This window comes from Octopus bimaculoides, chromosome 6 (assembly GCF_046866305.1).
Source record: "Octopus bimaculoides isolate indiv1 chromosome 6, ASM4686630v1, whole genome shotgun sequence".
Lineage (NCBI taxonomy): Eukaryota > Metazoa > Mollusca > Cephalopoda > Octopoda > Octopodidae > Octopus > Octopus bimaculoides.
The window spans coordinates 111,483,045-111,498,947 of NC_142933.1; the positions used below are offsets into that span (position 1 = coordinate 111,483,045).

Consider the following 15,903-nt stretch of genomic DNA (forward strand, 5'->3'; position numbering starts at 1 on the left):
CTATATGCAATAAAGCAACACAAACACGAACACATACACACATTCATACATACATTCATACATACATTCATACATACATTCATACAAATATACATAATATTATGTGTATAAATATATGTTTTATATATATATATATATATAAATATATATATATATATATATATATATATATATATATATATATATATATATATATATATATATATGCAGGATGCGTAAGGTATTTGAGGACATACCTTTTTGGGTCATTGTTGCATTCTTTGCTAACTCTGTATAATTTTTGTTTCAGAAAATAATAATGCCAAACCCTCAGCTTACTCAAGAAATGAAGGGGCATGCTGTTATTGTGGTTACAAAGGCTGAGCATAGTGATTTAGAAATATCTCGAGTTTTAAAATTTGCCAGACCTTTCGTCTACAAAATTTGTAAGGTGCTAGAGACGGAAGATGGAAATGTATCATCAGTATCAAGTCATAAAAAAGCATTCTAAACACTCTGAAATCATCAGAACACCTGAATTTATCAAACAAGTTCAACAGACCATTGATTACAATCCCAGAAAGTGCATGAGGTCAATTGCAAAAGATCTCCATGTGTCAGAAGGAACAGTCAGAAAGGTTGTCCACGAAGACATCAGATATAAGTCTTATATAATGAGTAAAGGTCAGTTTGTCAGAAGAAGCAAAAGAAAATCACTACATCAGATCTAAAAGGTTCTTAAACAAACTGAAAAATCCAGCAGAAGATTTGATTTGGTTTTTCTCAAACGAGAAAATCTTCGACCAGGATCAAAGAGTTAACAGAATAAATGACAGATGGTTATGTGCAGATCCTTCTGAAGTTCCAAGTGTTAAGCATACAAAATTTCCTGCAACTGTCATGGTTTTAGGGATTGTCAGCAATGAAAGACATGTGATGTCTCCTTACTTCTTTCCGCAAGGCCTTAGAGTTAACTCTGCCGCCTACATTGAGGTCCTGGAAATAATTGTTAAGCCCTGGATAGACAGTGTATACAATGGAAAGCCATATGTGTTTTAGTAAGTCTCTGCACTATCACACATAGCTCTTGTAACACAGGAATGGATGGCTGAAAATTTTCATGATCACATAACCCCTAACATTTGGCCTCCTAATTCCCCAGATCTCAATCCATTGGACTATTACATGTGGAGCGTTGTTGAGAGAGAGGTCGATGAACATGCCCATAACACCAAAGATTCTTTGAAAGCTGCCATAGTCAGAGTAATGTCCAAAATGAACCAGGACCACTTGATTCGATCAAGTAGATGATTTAGATCTCATATCGAAGCAGTTGTTGAAGCTGAAGGTGGCTTTTTTGAATAACATTATAGAAAAGGTTTATTTTCATCCTCGTAGCATTTTTTGATAAAGTTGTCTGTTATTATATATCTGTTTTTTTTTTTATAGACATAAATCTGCCCTCAAATGTTAATATATATATATATATATATATATTGTTCTGTGTACAGAACAAATCAATAAAATTCCTACTTAGTCTGATTTTCCTGTTTTATTATTTGCAATTTTTGCAATTTTGCAATTTTTACAATTTTTCAATTTTACAAATTTACAATTTACAATATTGAAATAAACTAGTACTTTCATGTGTTACGCAATCATCAGGTTTATGTAGTGACAGTCATGTTCCACAATTGACAACTGTCATTTGTGGAGTATATATATATATATATATATATATATATATATATATATATATATATATATATATATATATATATATATATATATATATATATATATATATACAATAATAATAATAATCATAAATATATAGGGATTAGCAGTATCCTGCTTCTCCAACATACTGAGAATTCAGAAACAGCAGCCAAAGAACTACTGATTCTAAAACTACAAAATTTTCTCTAATTGATAGCGATATTCATGGTACACACAGAACAAAAGACTTTGGCTGCTGTTTCTGAATTCTCAGTATGTTGGAGAAGCAGGATACTGCTAATCCCTATATATTTATGATTATAAATGGCTTTACCGAAAAGGTTTTTTCATACTGAGCTACCCGGCAAAATTGTTAATTATTAATTTTATTACTAATTGACGATTCCCTGCCCTGTATATCTATATATATATATATATATATAGACATATATATATATATATATATATATATATATATATATATATATATATATATATATATAAATATCCGTATATATATAAGTACGTGCATACATGTATATCTATCTATCTATCTATCTATCTATCTATCTATCTATCTATCTATCTATCTATCTATCTATCTTTCTATCTATCTATCTATCTATCTATCTATCTATCTATCTATCTATCTATCTATCTATCTATCTATCTATGCATGTATGTATATATATTGCACAAAACATATGAACTTTGTTATATTATTTAAATATTTCACAGTGACAAAATCTTATAAATGTTGACAAGAACATTGTTACTAATATAAAACCGTGTCTTTTGGCTATAAAGAACAAAGAAACGAGAACCCCCCCCCCAAAAAAACAAAACAAAAAAACAAAACAATATACATTATGATAACTGTAAATGTAATCCTTTCTACTCTAGACACAAGGCCCGAAATTTTTGGGTAAGGGGCCAGTCGATTAGATCGACCCCAATACGCAACTGGTGTTTAATTTATCGACACCGAAAGTTGGAAAGGCAAGGTTAACCTCGACAGAATTTGAACTCAGAACGTAAAGACAGACGAATGGCTGTAAATGTATTATTGAAATAGATCGACGCCCCTGTTTCACTTTACTAGCAATTCTCAATAACGGATTTCGTTGAAGAAGGATTTAATCGGAGCCATTTTGGATGCTCATCTACAAGATTAAATCTTTCTTTTATCGATTATCTTTTCCTCGTTTCAGTCATTAAACTGCGACCATGCTGGAGCACCGCCTTAAAGAATTTTAGTCCAACAATTCGACCCCAGGACTTATTTTGTTTTTTATATCAGCATCTTTTGCCGAACCGCTATCAAGCGGTGGAAGTAGGGGTAGGGCAAATATACATAAAAATAACACACACACATACATATCAGATCATCCCATAAGTAATGTCCGGATTTTAGATAAGGAAAACAAGCGATCGAATTTTACATTTTAATGAAACTTAATCATCAATATCGTTTCCATGATTATCTATGACGTCTTTCCATCTACTCGTAAGCTTTTTAATCCCATTAGTGAAATACTATTTCGGTTTCGAAGAGAAGAACTCTAAAAGGTTAGTTTCGACTTACTCGGTTGTTTCGAGATTTAATCTCGCCAAAAGATTCTGTAAACTACGGAACAAATGGTAATTGGAAGGAGCAAGGTCTGGGGAATAATGCGGTTGAACAATTTTCTCCCAGTCAAGTTCCATGATCTTCAGTGACGTGATCTTTGCAGAGTGGGGGGGGGGGGATCTTGCCTTGTCCTGATGAAACAACACTCCCCCTCGATTCACTAAAGCGGGACTTTTTTTCTTCAAAGCAGCATGCAAAAACTCTAATTGCTGACAGTAGATTTGAGCATTGATTGTTGCATTAGTTGGTAGCAACTCAAAGTGGATGCTACCTTTGGAATCCCACCAAACAGAGAGAAGAGCCTTCTTCACATGGAGTTCCCATTCTAGTTGTAGTTGGGCTCCTTTCCTTCTCACCAAGCCAATGTTTAGGACTCTTAACATTTTGGTAGTGGACCCATTTTTCATTACCGGTGACCTCTCTATCCCACGAGAACGAAGAGAAGAGCCGAAGTCCATTCGGGATTTGCGGCTGGCTGCAGACACTTCATGAGGCACATATTTGCGAGTTTCGGGGCCTTCCCAAGCTCTTGAAGATGGCGGTGAACAGTTGTATGACATGAACGAAGCTTGCTTCCCAATTATTCAACTGAAGCTGCGTGATCTTTTTCAAGTTCTCCCAAAACGAGCTAGTCATCAAACTCAATTGGACGTTCTGTTCTGGCCTCATCTTCAAGCCTGAAATTTCCAAATCTGAATTTTACAAAACATCTTCTGCAAGTTTTTTTTATTCATGAACTCTTGCCCATAAGTTGGGTAAATATTTCGAGTCGTTTCAGTTGCAGAGTTCCCTTTTGTAAACTCATAATGTATTATGTGCCTCAAATGCTCCTTAGACTATTCCATGTCTAAAGAGCTCTGATTAATGAAATTTCAATTACATTATCCTGCAAAATGAAATTTAATTAGTTGATATATGTCCAAATACATATAAATGTTACTTGATGTCATTAGACATTCTAAAATACTGTTAAAGCGTTTACAAATTGACAATGAAGAAGTCCGAACATTACTTATGGGATGACCTGATACACACACACACACACACGCACACACACACATACACACACACACATAATATATATATATATATATATATATATATATATATATATATATATATATATATATACACACATGTATACACACACATATATTTATATACATATATGACAGGCTTCTTTCAGTTTCCGTCTACCAAATCCACTCACAAGGCTTTGGAAGGGCCCACGGCTATAGTAGGAGACACATGCCCAAGGTGCTATGCAGTGGGACTGAACCCGAAACCATGTAGTTGGGAAGTAAACTTCTTACCACACAGCCATACCTACACCTAAGAAAATTTATTTTATTTTAGTCCTTGGTCGAAGTTGTTAAGGTTTATTTTAAGAGCGAAAGATTAGGATGAAGCGGGAAGACGTTAGATCTTTTAGTTCCAGAACCTTCGCACCTCACAGCAATTGGAACAACAACACCAATAATTATTTACATTATTTACATTTGACGGATATTTGTCCTCATCTAGTTTGATGTTAACACAACGTTTCGGCTGATATATCCTCCAGCCTTCATCAGGTGTCTTGGGGAGATTTCGAACCTGGGTTCTCATTCCCAAGGTATTTTTCGATGTTATTATTATTATTATTATTATTATTATTATTATTATTATTATTATTATTATTATTCAGGTCACTGCTTGGAATCGAACTCAGAATCTTGGAGTTAGAAGCCCGCGCTCTTAACCACTACGCCATATTCTCGTGGCAACAAACAAGATGAGGACAAATATCCGTCAAATGTAAATAATGTACATAATTCCTCATCTCTTAAATATAGAACTGTAACACCTACTACTACTACTACTACTACTACTACTACTACTACTACTACTACTACTACTACTACTACTACTACTACTACTACTACTACTACGTGAGATAAAAATGTCGAATCGAATTGATTCGATCTCAGTTATTTTATTGGTTGATAATTTGATGGAGAGAAAAGTGAGGAATTAAGTTTTGGAGGAGAGAACTGAAGAATATACTACGGGGAGTTTCTTCTTGCAACTATGAACTACCTATTTGTGTATGCGCGAGAGAAAGAGAGAAAGGAAGAGAGAGAGAGAGAAAGAGAGAGAGCGAAAGAGATGGAGAGAGAGAAAAAACTGTGTGCATGACTGTATGTGTATGTGTGTGTGTGTGTGTGTGTGTGTGTTTAAAAAAATGGTAAGTTCTGAAAATCCTGTTCGTATTCACATAATACTTAGAATATTTTTTTCATTGTGGTTTAAATGAAGATATTGTTGAGCTAAGAAGAATAAATAGATATTTTTTTTGTATCCCAGTCACGTTTTTATTCGTCCATTCAAGTCTGTTATAGCATTAACTCCTTCAAGCACCGAACTATATTTTTACTCTTGTTATTATCATTGAAAGAAACGCAAACAAACGTTGATTTTCATATAAAAAACTTATTACAGCAAAGCAGAGCCAGGAAGTTTTTTTCTGAAATGCACAAACTAAGTGGCTGTTATTTATATATTAAAAAAGAGACTTTACAATCGATTTCCGTATTCGATCTTCATATAAGCGAGAATGCATTTTCTTTATAAAAATACTAATCGATAGTTTTACATCCTTGACCTATTCTTCATTTTCTCGAGGACAATTTAGAATGAGAATTCTTCGTTTTTGTCTGGATCTACTTTAAGCATCTTTAAACTGAAAATGTTCGTCTTGCCAAGTTTTTTTTTCTCTTCTCTATTTTCCTTATTATTCCGCTGCAACCTATCTCGTTAAACAGAACCAAATATTTCTTTACTTAGCGAATGCCAACCATTTTCAAGTTTTTCACCTATTATTATTATATCTTGATGCCAATCTTAATAAATGTTTTCGTATATCTTAACCAAATTTAATAAGAAGGAATTCTAAACAAAATTTTCAAGTTATTGTAAAAAAAATATTCAATTTTCCACTACTTAGAAGCCTGTTTTATATTCTAAAATCATATCTGGTGATTTTGATTCTTGTGTTTCCAAATGAGTTGTAAGACCACATTTCTTCTTTATTTTTCAGATATTAATTCTTTTTGAAATAATTCGTTTTACCAAATATTTCTGCAGTGTTTTCTCTAAACCTTACACAGCGGTGCTTGTTCTACACAATGTTCTTGTGCAAGATGTCACAGCTAACAGCAGTTTCCTGATTCAATAAAATGGTAATAATCTTTTAGAATTATTTATTTATGAGAAAAGTCGAAACGAAATGCCTTGAAGAGCTTAGGTCCTTCTCCACTAAATTCCAGGTTAAATCATGTTGAGGCCGATATTATTTTCTGTTTATGAAATAAATAAGGGTCATTGATACCCTGGATCATTTTAATCTCCCGAAACCCTTCACTTGCAGAGTATAAGTCACCACTGAATCCCTGAAATTATTGAAACATTGGCCAAATCTGCATTTTTTTTATTCCTCTGAATTTTATCTTTTACTTTTTTTCAAACTGTGGCCATACTGGGGCACCGCCTTGAGAAATTTGAGTCGAATGGATTGACCTCAAATTTTTTTAAAATCCTAGTACTAATCCTATCGGCTTCTTTTGACGGACTGCTAAGTTACGGGGACGTAAATACACCGACACCGGTTGTCAAGCGATGATGGTGGTGGTGATGGGGGACAAACTCAGATACAAAGACACACACATTCACATATACATACGACAGGCTTCTTTCAGTTTCCGTCCGCCAAATCCACTCATAAGGTTTTGGTTTGTCCGAGGCTTTGGTAGAAGACACTTCCTTAAGGTACCATGCTGTAGGACTGAACCCAGAACCATGTTGTTGGGAAGCAAGCTTCTTACCACACAGCCACTTGTGCTACATTTTTGGTAACAATGCTGGTAAATATTCCTGAGTTTTGTCAATATTCTTTCTTGTTAGACTAGAAAAGTCTGGCAAGTGAGAGTAAGGAACCGTGAGAAACCCCCGCGTACCCAGGTAATTAACTGATATTCAAGGTGGAGTGTGGGATAAAGAAAACTAAGAAAACACCGGGTTACTAATTTACACTTTATAAATGACCCTCTTCGTTTGTAATTCACTTTCTGTAGTAGTCGACTTTGATTTTCATCTTCGAAGTTGGTAAAATAAGTTCTAGTATGAAGTGGGATCGATTGAACAACAATATTTCTTCTTTATCAATTTGGTTTCGTGCCAAATACAAGAAATCAATGTTGTAAAAACAGTTGAACAGTTAATGCTTGTAATCTTGAGGTCATCAAACAACGGAAACAGACGACCAAATAATCATTCTCCATACTTAATTCTCGCCTGTAAATGTTTTCAAACCTACCCTTCCATGTAGAGTAGATTGAGTAGCCATTATAATCCTGTACTACATCAGATCCGGCGAGATAAAATCATTTAGAGTCAGTCGCCAGTTTTTGAATATGTCTAACTTGTCGGGTTGTAATCGTTACTCAAACAACGCTGTGACTTCATTTCCGATCTGGATGTTGTCAGATTAAATTATCTCCGGACAGACATTGTCACTGTATTGTTAACAGGGACGTAGTGAGAGTAAATGGCGCCCAGGACAAGCATCAAAATTGCGTCCCACCCAACCAAAAAGTGGTAACTCGCATAGAAACAGCTTAATTAGAAAATGATGTTGGCCAAAATTGCGCCCTTTAAAGTGGCGCCCAGGGCATGTGCCCTGCTTGCCCCACCCTAGCTACGCACCTATTAATTTGTAGCAACAGCCGTCCACTACATTACTTTCCATACTTTCCATAATTTCCTACTTTCTGTTTGAATGATAGAAAGAGGGTGGTGAAAGTGATGCTATTTGAAAATAAAGATATGGAGAGAAAAATTCTTATTTTTCCAATCCTGATTCCATTTCAGTCGAATTCTCAGCTGAATTCACTATAATTAACAGTTAAAGATTTTCTTTGAATGACAACATTTGATTCATTAACCAAAATGTTATTAACTAATTCTTAACTATACATATCATCGTTAATTAATTGAAGTTCAAGAAAAATAAATCCATTGCAAAAAAGTTATAAATGTTTGATTAAAAAAATAATGATTTGAAATGAACAATCTTTTACAGGGAACGGTTTAAATACTTATTTCTCGGTCATACATTGGTGGACATTTTGAAATCTTGACACCAGGGGGTGGGGGAGGAATATAAACAGTTGGACCGACTGCTTTACTGGCAACTGAATTTACCGATTCCACTTAGATGGGAAGATGTGAACTTATAACAACGAGTGACAAAACTAAAGAATAGAAAATAGTTTTATCAGTCTCTCTGCCATTCTGCTGTCTTAATCGACAAAGAAAGCGAACTGTTGACGTATTTATAAAAATGAATTTCTAAATGTTTATTTAGAAGTTTGTTAATCTCATGTAACTGTGACAAAATGTCAATTGTTTGGCTTCCTCAGTCATAGACGTGTATTAAATGACGACTCAAGTAAATGGATAGCCAAAGTATGGCAGCTTTGAAGTGTAACAAAAACATAAACGAACGAATATGTCGTCAAGTAAACGACATTTAAGTAAATGTTTGCAAGAAATGTCAACTCTTTCATCTGATTTTTTTTAGAATCTCAGAGTATCACAGAGAAAGTGCTGTTGTAAAAGTCGATTATTTAAACTGGCTTTTTAGCCCTTCGATATTATGGCTTCAACTATTATGGGGTTATTACGTAACAGCTAATATTTATCCAAATCCACAGAGGTGGTCATTAGCTCTATTGTTTGTGGTGTTAATGTAATGGAAAATAAATCTTTTTGTCAATGAGGACGTTGATCTATCGCAAGTATTTTCCCCCGTGGACACAAATTTAACTTAGCATTGCAAACAAAATCACTCGTCAATTACACAGTGCTGCTTCGACCGACAGCAATGAATAATATTACTGTATATTACCAACTTAGAGACTGGTAAACTGAACTACAAAAGACATTAACACAATGCCGGTTTATCGGACAGAGAGCTTCGGCTTCTCGGCTGCTGGTTCGATATATTAACCAATCGGAGATTCATACTTTGATATGTGAAGTGTTGGCTTCGATTCAAAACAAAGAATTGATAAGTAAAAGAAAAAAAAATATTACCGTATAGTTTCAGAAATCAAAGTAATCGAGTTGCCTGACATCTAATTTACCGTTTTCTTCCAGACATGTAAGCTGTACAAGTTCGTATCTACCTACAGTTATGTGATTCCATATTTCCAAGTTATTCTATGTTTCCAAATGTCTAGCGTTCTGTGTGGTTCCATACCTATAAGTTATTGTATGGTTCCAAAACTAATATGTGGTTTCATATGTGTAGTTCCATATTTACGTTCCGATATATTTACTGCAGGCTTCCATATATCAGTTTCATTTATTATGCACTTCCATACTTGTAATGATATTTCTGGTTCGGTATATAACCACTACATTCTTCTACACACATTTCTGGTCCGATATATATATCATGGTACTTCGATACATTAGTTTTATTTATCAGAACTTCCAAATATCTAATGTAAAATCTGATTCTATATACTGAAGTGCTATGAAGTTCTATACATCCAAATTATTTATGGTTCTAAATGTCTACGGTGGGCTTCCATACGTCGAATTTGCTGTACACTTCCAAACATTCACACCATAGATATATGTATGTCTTTGATATTTAGACTTGCGCTATTATTCCATATTCATTACACGAAAAACGCTAACCTTGAAGAATAGCATATATATATATATATATATATATATATATATATATATATATATATATATATATATGTATGTATGTATATATATATATGTGTGTATGTGTGTACACGCATACACACATATACACACACATATACATACATATATATACATATATATGTACATATGTGTATATATATGTACATATATATATGTATACATATTCTTTATATACACACACATACCTACATACATACATACATACATACATACACACACACACACACACACACACACACACACACACACACACACACACACACACACACACACACACACACACACACACACACACACACACATATATATATTTGTGTGCATATAACTCTCTTACCTTCGTCACGTTGATCAGCTTAATTAGCAAAAACTTCCTTTGACTTGTTTCAAGCGATAAATATGAAATGGCATTCGCTTTAATTTTTTTTTGGTATATCTAAATATCAAAATGTTTTAAATAACTGATGTGTGAGCAGTGCTTTGTTTCATTGTCGTAAAGCATTGCAGACCATATTTACTGATCTATTTGTTTACTTTGGGAGATGCGATTGTGGATAATAATAATAAAATCCTTCTATCTAACCAGAATAACTGCCTCCATCGCGCCTTTCTCTCAACACACACCTTACAAGCACATATTATCCTCCTGTCTTTCCATACACAACTACTTCCTCTGTCTACCTACAATCACAGATAACTCTCATTTAGATTACTACAAATACTAAAAGAACAGTAAACCACAGTCTGACGACGGCGAGTAAACCGAGACTTCGAAGTTCCAGTTAATATTTTCCTCGTATGTATATATATGTATGTGTACGTATACAGAGTGTTCGGGATAAATTTGACGATATTTTATGCCTTTTTTTTTCAGGAACAGTTTGATAAAAGTTAGCTGACATGGAGGACTGAAAGCAAACTGAATATTGCAAGATTACCTGCATCATGACGATTGGCTCCGGGTGACAACATGCCGACTTCATGACTTGCTCAATGCTCTGAGAACACTGTAGAAACTAAGATGTGACATGAACAGCTGCAACGGAGACTACGAAGCTGTGGCCACTTGGAAGGGGCAGGCGTTTTGATTGCATCTGCACGCTAGAATTCATTCCCACATATTTGAAAAGGGTCTGAGGCTCAATTCAGACGCTTATGTGAAGTCGCTGGAGATTGTGGTCAAAGTCTGGCTGAAGAGGGTTACTACTTGAAGGTCATATGTCTGGCAACAGGAATCGGCTCTTTGCCATACCTCTGGAAAGAGTCAGAAGTAGTTGTCGGAGAATTTCTTCAACTTCACCAAACCCAATTTCTGACCTCCTAATTTCCTAGATTGCAATCCCATGGATTACTGTGTGGGTCACATTTGAGAAAGACACCAACCATTTGCCGGTGGTTAATATCAAGGAGGTGTTCAAAGATCTTCCCAGGCACACAATGAGAAACACATGCACCAGGTTCCGGAGCCGTCTTGAGGCCATGGTGGAAGGTGAGTGGGGGGCTACTTCGAGTAGCCATAATCTAGTTGATATGTTTGGAGTTTTAAAATACAGTAGTATCTCGGTTTACGAACACCTCTGATCACGAATAAATCTTGCTTTATATATGTATATATATATATATATATATATATATATATATATATATATATAGGATTACAACAAGAAATTTTCACTGATACACATTAATTAATGTGCAAGTGGCTGAGCACTCCACAGACACGTGTGCCCTTAACGTAGTTCTCGGGGAGATTCAGCGTGACACAGAGTGTGACAAGGCTGGTCCCTTTGAAATACAGGTACAACAGAAACAGGAAGAAAGAGTGAGAGAAAGTTGTGGTGAAAGAACACAACAGGGTTCATCCACCACCCTGCCGGAGCCTCGTTTTCTTTGGAGATATATAGCATTTTTGGTTGTTTTTTTATCCTTATCTTTTTTCTTTTTATCTCATGCACCTTTGTTAGTTTTAAAACTAATTTTACTTAAAGCAGAAATGTGAACTACAGAGAAGCGCCACAATAACCTCAGCATCACGTGACCACTTTCTACGTTGTTTTCTGTATTTATAGAAAACTCCAAAACCGGGAATTTCAACATGAAAAGCACCAAATCTATTCATTTCGTTAACTAGGATTATTTTCATAGTGTTGTTGTTGTTTTTCTTCCTCCAGTCAACTGCAAAAACGGGAAACTAATAATGGCTGTTCTTTTATTAGAGTGAAAACATTTCCAATAAATTGGCTGAATGTGAACAATTCTTACATCTCTATAGAATCTGTGTCATTAGTTAAAAGATTTCTATGGAAAGAATCTGCATTGAAGATCATTTTTTTCAATGTTTCAATTCTTTAACAAGTAGAAAATAAGCAAAATAAAAAATGTGAAAAGAAATTTAAAAATAAAACGATTTTTTACTTCTAAAGTTTTATGTATATTATTTTATTTTCAAATTAATTTTAAATTGTAATCATGCCAGACAGCACATGATTGCAAAGAAGATGTGTTATGCGAATTTTAAAAATGAAATGTTCTGTTTTGCATTAAAGTTTTGACACAACACGAAATAGATAGACGGTCGTCAATGAATAAGAATGGTCGGAAGATTTGAAACATTTAGTCTTGGAAGCTGGAGGAGAATTATCGAAAATGTATTTCTGATTTAATGACATCGAGTTGACGTGTCATTTCTTTAGAATGGCTCTCTTCTCGTTTCCGTCTCTAAAGACCAAAGCGGATAATTGTCGGTTTCCAATTCAGAATAACATTATTGTATTCTTCGTCTTTCTTCAGTGGAAGTTGTTTTTGTGAAAAGAAATCGAATAAAATTGATATAATTGATTCACTGAAATAATCATATCACTGCTATTATTATTATTATTATTATTATTATTATTATTATTATTATTATTATTATTATTATTATTATTATTATTATTATTATTATTATTATTATTATTATTATTAATCATATTGGACCTTAGCAACCTCGGCGGGGATCTGGCGCAGCCTAACAACAAACTCACTGCCAAATGTTTCAAATTGCTGAAAGAAATCTGCTGTCAACGGCCAGGAAAAATCCCATTTGTATTCAGCAAGATCGAATGAAAATGAATTCTATATTTTCATAAGTGCAATGAAGAGAGAGGCCATTAAACCATTTAATCCAGAAAATATGACCAGGAAAATCGGAAATTTATTGTTGTAAACGTAATAAAAAACTAATAAAGAAATTCAAGGAATTCTAAATAAAAAAATGTCAAAAATGAAATATAGTAGACTTTTAAATATAATAATAATAATAATAATAATAATAATAATAATAATAATAATAATAATAATAATAATAAATACCCTGATGCTGTACCAAGCAGTGGCTCTCATGGCTTCTCATCTTAACTGATTGGAAGTGTTATCATGTACATTGTTTTGTCTTGGTATAAAAGATGGGTTACAGCAAATATTCTGCTCAATACCACAGATTTGCTTGTCAGTTGTTTGACCTTAACCAGTTGAGCATGTCCCTTAGTGGCTGACGAAATGTGCATCTCTGATCACGAGCAGAAGTAGTGGGGGAGCATCATAGCCATCTGTTGAGAGGAATTCTTTGGGGTTTGGATAATTCACCTTTGGAAACATGGGTATTTCGCTCCACATCCTTAAACAAATCTTATTCAGGGACCTTTTGAGCGGGATGGGCTACTCGATCTGAAGAAAATTTTAACTGAGCTCCATCTGCAAGGTCATGTGATGTTTATATTGATATAAGATCACCATGTCGCGCACGTCTGTTTGTGATGCATGTGCCTGGTGTACCCTTATCAAACGGGTTGTCATGATGGGTAAACTGGGCTTCGTATATTTTACCCCAGTCTCACTTTGATGGTATGCACTGCTCTCTCACTTAATAATAATGTCAGTAGATTTCTAGTTTCTTTTGTATTGACTAAAACATTGGTCTTCGTGAAGATTTCCCTGACATTACTCCATTCTAAGTTCTTGCTTCCTCGTTTGGTATTTCTTCTCTAAGTCTTTCACAAAATTGAGAATATTTTTATGGTTGCTGTTAAGCTCCAAGTTAGTGCTAACCGTTCGGATCTACCATTTAAGGCATTCCAGCCGTGATCCTCTTGCCTTTCTCAGTACATCTAGAACCACATTCTTCAGCTTTTATTCTTACTTACTTTTTTAAGAACACTCGATAGTATGATTTAAGAGATATTATGCTACTATTTCTAGAGGGTCGAGGGAAGGCGTAGGGGCTTTCTTTTTTTTGTCTCAATCGTTTTTGTTTGTATATTTGCAATTCCTTGCTTGCCCATCCCTATCTAGGGTTTGGTTTCTTATTTAGATAATATCTTCTTTATCTTATCATTGTGACAACTGAACCGCATTTTACACATAAATAATCCTTCGTATTATAGGAAGAAGGCCTGAAATTTTGTGGGTGGGGGTGATGCTCGATTATATCGACCCCAGTGCGTTACTGGTACTTATTTCATCGATCCCGTAAGGACGAAAGGCAAAGTCGGCCTCAGCGGAATTTGAATTCAGAATGTAAAGACGGACGAAACGCAACTAAGCATTTTGCTACAAGTAAACATTTTGTCACGCCGCCTTATTTCACACATAAAGTAATAAAATGCCAAATAATAGCATCTTTACCATTTCCTATACAGATCAGGTTGGTTTGTTTCGTTCGTATTATCTAGTTTCGACTCCAGTTAATATATCACATCCATATTTAAGATGGAACAACGTCTGCGACAGTTTAAGATGTTAAGGCAAAGTGTTGTGAATGTGTGCTGGAGAGGCGAAATCTTAAAGAAATGAAACTCAGCCACTGGGGTTTCCACTTGATGAGGGTCAACCAGTAACTTCAACGTTTCCCTTGAAACCATTAAAGAATAAATCGTTCTATGGTTTCAATAATAAAATTTTACTTAATAACTAATTCCTTTCTGCATCTAAAGAATTCTCTCGACGATTAAACGAAAGAAAAAAAAATGTTTGCTGTTAAGTTGAAATATTTTAATAATTGTTAAAAGAAAATATCTGAAAAGAATCTTGTAAAGATTTAGTTATTGATCACCAACAAAGGAATTGTTAACAATATATTAAAGAAGATTCAATTGATTTATCTGGAGGGAAAGAGGAATCAAAAGAATTGTAGAATATATGGAATAAGTCAATATTTAGTCCTCTTGTGTTTATAGTTTTTAAAACTAAATATTAAGACTTATACCAAAAAAGTAAAATTCCGTTTCAAATGATTTAGAATCGATTATTTTTGACTTTGTATCATGTCGATTAAAAGAAATTTTTGAGTACAGAGAGTACAAAAGTTATTGAGCACAAGAAGCTTAACCACAGATACGTGACACACCGTTCGTAAATTTTTATTCTGCTGAAAACGTTGTGTTGTGATTTGGATTAAACACTCGGACTCACTGAGTCAAACAGAGCATTGGTTCCTTTCGCCTGATTGCAAGCCCCCACCGACTTCTTCAAAGATATCTGAATAAATTGGTGATGCCTTTAGGCTGAAATGGTTATAACAAACTTATTCCTTATTACAAGTTGTGGCGACACGATCAGGTAGCTAAAGTGCTACATTGGAAACTGAGCGAAAAGTGGGGGCTAGAGAGAGGTAAGACGTGGTATGAGCTCAAACCACAGAGAGTGGCGAAGTTGGAGACTAGCAAGATCCTCTGGGATTTCCCAATCCAAACCAGGTGCTTGAGCATAACAGACCGGACTTAGTGATAGTAGAAAAGATGCACCATATATGCTAT

At 34.5% G+C, this 15,903-nt stretch overlaps 1 long non-coding RNA gene across 3 annotated transcripts in view; it reads left to right on the forward strand.

Moving 5' to 3' along the window:
- LOC106869366 (uncharacterized) overlaps window positions 1-13,287 on the forward strand; it is a 22,789-nt gene extending 9,502 nt beyond the window's left edge. For 2 of the 3 annotated variants that reach the window (XR_016242096.1, XR_016242097.1), the window contains exons 2-3: window positions 6,408-6,549; window positions 10,986-13,287. This is a non-coding gene — a long non-coding RNA (uncharacterized LOC106869366). Of the gene's footprint in view, window positions 1-5,015; window positions 5,126-6,407; window positions 6,550-10,985 lie in introns of all 3 variants that reach the window. The other variant, XR_016242095.1, reaches the window with a different exon arrangement.
- Window positions 13,288-15,903: the final 2,616 nt, after the last annotated feature.